Source organism: Papaver somniferum, chromosome 7, assembly GCF_003573695.1.
Source record: "Papaver somniferum cultivar HN1 chromosome 7, ASM357369v1, whole genome shotgun sequence".
NCBI lineage: Eukaryota > Viridiplantae > Streptophyta > Magnoliopsida > Ranunculales > Papaveraceae > Papaver > Papaver somniferum.
Window position 1 is genome coordinate 178,460,658 of NC_039364.1, and position 7,312 is coordinate 178,467,969.

The window sequence follows — 7,312 nt, forward strand, 5'->3', positions numbered from 1 at the left end:
CATAGGATGGACTCCACCGGAAATAAATTGGATCAAGGTAAATACAGACGGCGCATCCAAAGGTAACCCAGGACCGGCAGGGGCAGGAATTATATGCAGAAACAGTGACGGGAATCTACTCAAGGAAATGGAGGCACCACTCGGGATAACAACATCAATCCAGGCGGAAACATGGGGTTTACTACTGGCGACAAGGATAGCTACTCAAAACCAATGGCAGGGAATCTGGTTTGAGGTTGATTCACAAGCACTGCTACATCTAATATAAAAACAGGAACCAACACCATGGTACCTAAACAATATGCTAGCAGAAATCAACTCTCTCCTAGGTGAAATTCCGTACTACAAAATCACACGCACTTGGAGAGAAGCAAACCAGGATATTGATGGACTAGCAAACAAAGCAGTATCCAACCAAACACAGAGCACGGCAGCGACAACAACAAACAGCTGGGAATTCACATGCCCATCCTTCATCCAAGATATTGTTTTTAATGATAGGATTGGAACTAAATATCCTAGAAATGTAACCTCAAGTTTCCTCTCTTAAATAAAATTGGTGAACCTTTCAAAAAAAAAGTATCCTTATCTAACTAGGACCTTTACGGGGAAGTCTTGTGCATGCCTATATAAGGCTTATAGTCGAGCTACAGAAAAAAAAAATACTTTTACACAAAGAATAATAAAGAGAAAGAAAGGTTTTATTCCATATCTTAGGGCTTACCCCTTTTGGGGGAAACCAAGCTATTTTCTTCTTCTTCTTCTTCTTATATTTAATTTTATGCGTTTTAGTAAACCCATGTGTAGCTAAATTTTATTGATTAAGGATGAATTCAATGTTCTAGCGTGAAGCTTTGTTAGTTATATAAATCTTTTTGGAGTTTTTATCATCATCGTTTGTTTTCACAATATTTAGGGTTTATGAGTAATTATCAGATTGGTTTGGGATGTATACTAGATTGATCTATTGATTGTTCTAAATCTAGTGGAAGTTAGGGGATAAGTAATCGTTTCTTGACTCTCTACACAAGTAGAAATCATGAGACCTTGCAGAGTGATTCTGCGGAGCAATTGCGAGTGAAGATAACATCAGCAAGTGGACCTTGATCTAAGAGTTTAACTATAGGAATCAACCTAAATTCACAAAGCTTAAAGCGTTCGATTGGGTTACACCTTGAGTGATCTAGTACTTGGTGGTTCGATTGGATAGAATCTAGTAGTCGAGAACTTCCGTATCCAGTGAAAAAAGGAGTTTTAAGGATAACACTGATCTAACTGTTATTCTGCGGTTGGTGATGAATGATTCTAATGAAAGATAGATAAGCATACGAACTCAGTTATCGCTTGGTAACGACGAAGGATTCTTTGATCATCTCTTTCTTTTCTTATTTTTTTCTTTTTATTTACTTTAATCCATAATCCAATCCCCTTTGTCTTTTATTTTATTTTGCTGATTCAAATAACCTATCAATTACACACAACTCTCTGTTGGAACGATCCTTACTATTGCTATATTACTAGTTAATTAGTGGAATTTTTTTTGGTTTCGACACGCATCAAAGTTTGGCGCCGTTGCCGGGGAGCGATTATTAATTGATTTGTTATTAGTTTTAGCTTGTTTTTGGTTTATTGTGAGTCATCATGTTTCCTCATGGAAATAACATGTACATAGCACAATATTACACATACAACAGCGGTAATCAATATGGTTTTCATGACAACTACCAACTATCCTATGGGTATAACCAAAACCAATCTTTTGGTTATGATCAATATCCCACAGAACCTTAGGATATTCTCATACATGTCAACAATCTTATGACGGGCATGTAAGTGAACAATCACGAGGATGGAAGGATAGTTATGCTTCTGATCAATTATTTTCTAGTAATATGCATACAAAGAGTTTGGAATTAAAAACATATGATACCGAAACTTGATATACTCCTCTTCATCGTGATTTTCCTTCACTCTTTCCAAAAGAGGAGATACAATATAGAAACTCTATTAATGGTGGAAAGCGTATCAACGTCAGAAAATTCTATGCGCGATACAACCAACTGGAAGAAGCCGGTAGACTCTTGACGAAATTAACCAGGCCATAGACATGGAATACGAACGTCGTTTCGATAATAACGATTTTGAAGAGGATTCCGATTTCGATGACGAGATTGTCGAAGAGATAGAGATTGGGAATGAAACAAAATTGTTTGAAGTCGTGGAAGACCCAATTGAGCTTGCGAAGGATTATAATGATGCTGAGATTTCAGTTGAAGCAGAAATTAAAAGTTTGATAGAGGACCACGATATACTTGAGATAAATAATTCACTAGATTTAATTAAGACAGATGAGGATCCGATACCAGGTTTGTTTAATCCTTTGCATAATTCTATATCAATTGATTCTTTCCATCCAATTAAAGTAGTTCCCCAAAGAGTTGTTAACCCAGCTTTTAGGAAAATACCTCACTTAGGATTAGAGTCGTGTACTTCAAAAGTTTTAACAAATTATTTTGCTTCCAAGTATACACCACTTGATGTGTTTGATTCTATCATTGTGCAGGTTCACCGAGAAGAACCCGAAGAAGTTCCCTTACTTTATGTTCTGTATCCACTTCCAAGTGTAGAAAGGACTAGGTGTGAGGGAAACTTTAATAAAGTGATAGCTTCAATATTTATATCTTGTGCTAACGTTTGTGTGAAGTTGTTACTAGAATTGTAGATTGTTGTCCGGATGGACTACCATATTTTCAAATTGTTGGTTTACGGACGATAACAAAAGAGTCGGGCTGACGACTTTAAACCAAGCGCTAAATGGGAGGCAACCCATTGGTTTTGTATTTATTACCCTTTTGCCTTTTAATTCTATTTTGTTTTTTATTTTTCTTGTTCCATATCATGTTAAGATTTCCCACCTTGACTTTACTAGGAAGATTCAATTACATTGAGGATAATGTAAGGTTTAAGTGTGGGGGAGTGGTTAAGCATATATTTTTTAAAAAAAAAATTGCATAAAACCTCAAACTAGTAGAGATTTTAGAGCCACTAGTATATTAGATATGTTTGCATACGAATTCTCACCAAAATAATGGAACTTAGAAGTGCTAGAAAATACTAAAAATTAGGTGTTATTAATCTTTACGAGAAGTCATACTGTTTGTGGCTCAACTTAACCATGTCGATGGAAAATTAGGACCAGGAAGATATTTAATATTAAAGTTGTTGATCAATCATTAGTGGAGACTACCGGTATTTACATCAAGTGAGGCATCAACCTTAAATTCTTTGTAGCTCACTAAAAAAACTTTTTAGAGTGTGTGTCACCGTATGGTAATTCCGGGTAGAATGGTGAGCTACCCCACTTCGCACAATTTTCAACACTATTTTTGATCTCTTGAGTGCTAATTTTGTCAATCATGAGGGTGAATTCTATAGATGAAAGCCTCCTTCTTTTAGTTCGATTTGCAGTTAGCATCATTCTCTCGACAACAACAGGTCCATAGAAACACCATCATCAACAAATGGAGCATCACAAGTTCGAAGGAAAGTTGAAGACGTTCAAGGTTTACAAGCAACGGAACAAGAAAAGAGCAAATTTCATATTCAAGTAAAGCAGCATGACAAGGAGCAGAATTGTACATACATGTTGAAGACTTATTTACAAGAGCAAAGAAAATCAAAAGGTGGGAGTTATTGAAATATATGATATCGAGACAATACAAGTTGTGAAGAATCAAGCGGTAAAGTACTTTTCCACAACCATGGTTTGTTTTATTTTCACTTTGTTTCGTATTTTACTTCTCTTGTCTTAAAAAAACAAATGAAAAATAAATAAATAAAAGTATAAAAAAAATGAAAAAAAAATGATGACAAGAGATTTTTTTTGTTATTTTTGGTTTTTATTTATTTAATAAGCCGTGGGAAAGGAAAATCTATATAGAAGTTTCAAGCGACAAGGATTTAAGGAAAAGAGTTACAAATTGTCAAGGATCTAAGAAGTTCAAGATTGTCATCAATAGTTGAAGCCGAAGACGTTTCTAGTGGATGTTGTGAGAGCGGTGTTATCATCATTGCGATCGGATGTGAAGGTAAGTGAGTAATTCCACCATTGCATAAGTGCTTGATTTCCTTTCTTAGAGATCATTAAAGAAAGATTTTTACTTCCCATGATTTCGTGGGGTCTCCAGAAATTATTCGGAAGGTTTCCTTCCCACCACTCAACACGTCGCAGGATTTTTCTCTTCATTCCTACCTGCACACATGTGAGAACCATAAAAGTACGTATTTTGAGTGGAATTTCATAAAACTCTTTTTGGTGAGGCAGAAGTCAAGGCGAAATGCTTATTGGTCGCTCTCAAACCTGAAATCTTTGATTATGGCATGGGTTGACCGGTCACACTTTCTTCGATTAATCGCACTTTTTATTTGAATTTTCTCTTGTACTTATAATTTCTTGACACTAGATTGAGAATCTTTATGTCCTCCTAGCTATTTGGACGCTTGGGACGCTGGAACGCTTTGAGGTTGGAGTAGGTTTTGTGGGTAAATCTCTCGTAAACCCTCACAAGACTATAACTCATCCACTAGGGATACCTAGGGGTTTAAAGGCTTGTTATACATTCTAAGTGTAACCATATTCTCGACGAAAAGAAGTTGTATGTTAGGTATTTTTCTCGAGGACTAGCAAAAGCCAAGTGTGGTTGGTTACAATTCTTGCATATTACCTTGTATTATGATTGTTTTCTAGTTTTTATATTTTGTTAGGTGAATCATCCAAAAAAAAGTGGAAATAGATACAAAAATGAAGTTTACAAGTGAAGAACGGCCAAAGACCAATTGAAACTCGTTCAAGTCTAGGATTCTTGTTAACATTTGGTAGAGGATGAGAACGCGAAGCCAACAGCGAAAGAACAAAGTCATTGTGTGTTCGTATGAAGAAGTTATGAACAAAACAAGAACTTGGAAGTATAAAAGGGTAAAATGGTCATTTCATACGACAAGTACTATTTGCACCTCCACTGACATTAAGGGGAAATCATTCTGTTAAGGGGTGGACTGTTTCAAAGGAACTTCTAAAGGAAGTCGAGTCATTTATTGGAGGGAAGCTGGAATTCAAGTGATAACAACACACGTAGTTTCACTAGGGGCCACCATCTTCTTCAAGCACGCTCGAGCTACATATCACATGTTCATGACCAGTCCGGTTGAGTTCAGTTAGGAGAGCAAGTTCGTTTGGCTGATGGAGAAGATTAAGATTGGTTCGAATTTGTGATGGAAATATATTGCATGGCGTTGTCGAAAACAGGTTTTGGGTTGCTGTCATGATCACGACAGTGATGAAGGAAAACAATGATCATGATGGTTGTTCGAGGACTAACTGTAGACATTGATAGACCTCGAGAGAAGTCGAGCGGTTGAGTTTTGTCATTAGTTCTTGATGGTGGTGAAACTTAGATCGAGTGGAAATGGGTTGATGTGACCGGTATTTGAATAAAGTTGTTATCATGGTGCTGAGAGTGATCGAGGAGAACCTGAGCATAACATTGATGGGAAAAGAGGTGGACGACGATATAGTTTCCTTGGTTTCTGCCATTGACAGTAATGATGAATATGACAGTGATGACGAGATCGAGCATGAAGAAGTAAAGAAGACAGAGAATGGTGTGCTTGTGACTACTAATTATCCCACAGTCTACATAATGTATACAGCTCAGAGAATCTGATACTAAGGAGTTTGGATATCTCAGTTGAACTGATAATGCTAAGTAATAAAAGGTACTCAAGATAAAAATAATAACGAAGAACTCAAATGTAAAGTAAATGCTTCTAAGTTATCAAGAGACACAAGAGATTATGTGGTTCGACTTTCGTCTACGTCCACGGGGTAATGAGTGATTGTTTGTATTGAGTTGTGGTGGTTACAAATATCTTAAATGATTCCCAAAGTAATATATAGAACTCAAGGAGTAGTAAATACTTAAGTTCTAAACATTAAAGAGGTATAAACTTAAGACTAGATCTTCTGATGGATATTGAATGCCTTTATTTGTTGGTGAAGCTTGGTATTTATAGCCCCTTCTGCTCCAGATATATCTATGTTGTCTTTGGGTCCATCGTATCCTGATATATCTTCCGTACAAATGGTACTCTCGCTCACCGCAAGCTTTCTCCAGTCGGACTCTACCACCTCAGCTGACCCACGTTCCTTTGGGAACTACCCAGCCTCAGTACAGATTGTACCTTCGTTCACCGCGAGCCTTCGCCATTCAGACTGTGCCATCTCACCTCTCTCCACGTGCCTTGGTGAAGCGTGTAAATAAGGGCTCGCCGCATTAAATGTTGATTGGATATGTGATTATGTTTTTGATTGTCGTTGTTTTTTTTTAGTAAATAGGATTCGAACTCTAAGACTTGTTAAGATTAATTTTAAAGGAATAAAATAGAGAGTTATTGGGTCTAGGATTCGGCCAAACTCATATCAAAAGGTTCAATTATTCATTCCCAAACAATTATCGCTCGACAAATAAAACAATATCGACTCTTATTCTTGCCAAGGTAGATTCTCCAAACATTAGTTATAAATCGTAAGCATGGGACATTAAACATCTAAGCAAGCATGACCCATCTAATAAAATAATAACTAATTTTTTCAAATCATAATTCTATTTTAATTAAGTGCAAAAGTCAAATAGAAAATAAAACAAATTCACCCATGTATGAGGTCCGGCTTCCTTCGTCGACCCGGTGTTGGGGTCTAGCTTCTCATGGTTAAAACACGCTCAAAATAATTTTCCATAGCTCAAAAAGGTGTTTTATTGAAGAAAATGTATAAAGCAGTGTGTTTGTAACAGTTATAATTGTTACAAAACCCACTGTTACAGAGAACCCTAACATAACTGTTGCCAACTCAAATAATTGTTGGAAAAATTGTTACAAAGTTATTGAGTTTGAAAGTATAGGTCACGGTTTTTCTGCGACTGCTTTTAACTGCTGTTTCGTGTTCTTCTTCTTCTTCAATGGAAGCAGCAGAGACAAGCTCTGCAACTCCCAATCCTCAGCCTCTGTTCGAACCCCTAACTCTCCATCCTCTTCTCTGCTCCCAGGAAACTCTATTTATACTCACAATACTTCAAAATCTTCGTAATTACTCCACAATATCTCGCAATAACTTTCATTATTCTTCACGGGAATAGTTCCCTTTTTTTATCTCATTCTCACGTCTGCTGACAGACTACACACTCCAAACACGAAGCTGCACGTATCTTGATTGAGTGTGACTAATTATAGCGCACGAAATCCTCCAAAAATATCT